This window comes from Lepeophtheirus salmonis, chromosome 3 (assembly GCF_016086655.4).
Source record: "Lepeophtheirus salmonis chromosome 3, UVic_Lsal_1.4, whole genome shotgun sequence".
NCBI classification, from domain to species: domain Eukaryota; kingdom Metazoa; phylum Arthropoda; class Copepoda; order Siphonostomatoida; family Caligidae; genus Lepeophtheirus; species Lepeophtheirus salmonis.
In genome coordinates this window covers 32,889,026-32,889,846 of record NC_052133.2, presented here as the reverse complement: position 1 = coordinate 32,889,846, position 821 = coordinate 32,889,026, and the positions used below count along the sequence as shown (strand labels likewise).

Genomic DNA, 821 nt, shown 5'->3' with positions numbered 1-821 from the left:
CGGCACAAAAATACTGCAAAAAAAAAAAAAAAAAAAAAAAAAGTAACACCCTGTAGATATTTTGTGATTATTTTGCTATACTGACTCAATCTTTTTTAGGCCTTGTAGTCTATTAAAAAAAGAGACTGAGCCACAACAAGTTTACTGAAAAATGACCATTGGTAAAGAAAACGTAAATAATTTTACGTTTTGAAGTTTGAATTTTTATTTATCAAACCATTGATCAAAATATAGTAATATGGTTATAAAACCGGTTTGATTTTCAACTTTTCGAATTTCGATCACAGGTAGTGGGGAAAAGTTGTATATGGTACGAAAAATTGTCTATACAAAATTTTATTTTTCTACGATGTCATCTTTAGGTAATACATTTTATTTAAATTATTTCACCTATAAGGATTAAAATACAGCATAAACAATTATTTTGCTGTTTTAATTATGATATACATTATTTTAACTTATAGGGCTTTTCCCAGCCAGAAATTATGCTATCCAGTTATCCACATTTGAGATGATAAAGGAGGTCAAGCCTACCAGAGTGTCATGGAAGGCCCTCGCTCCTAAGGAACCACCTTATTGATCACGGCTGACCTTATATCCAGTTAAGTATAATAATTGAGCAAACGAGAGAATACCATCAGGAAATTTTGATCTTTTCTCCCGGAAAATGTTAAAAAAGGATACGCACTATTACACAGGTTTTTCAAATTTGCTAGACTTTTTCCCCATTTTTTTGAACACTTTTTATAAGTTAGAAAAATGGCAATATAAACATTGTTATGCAACATAACTAAAAATGTATCCATATTCACTAAGTAAAT

At 29.7% G+C, this 821-nt stretch overlaps 1 pseudogene; it reads right to left on the bottom strand.

The window, feature by feature from the left end:
- Positions 1-462: 462 nt before the first annotated feature.
- Positions 463-610, bottom strand: LOC121115510 (U1 spliceosomal RNA; annotated as a pseudogene).
- Positions 611-821: the final 211 nt, after the last annotated feature.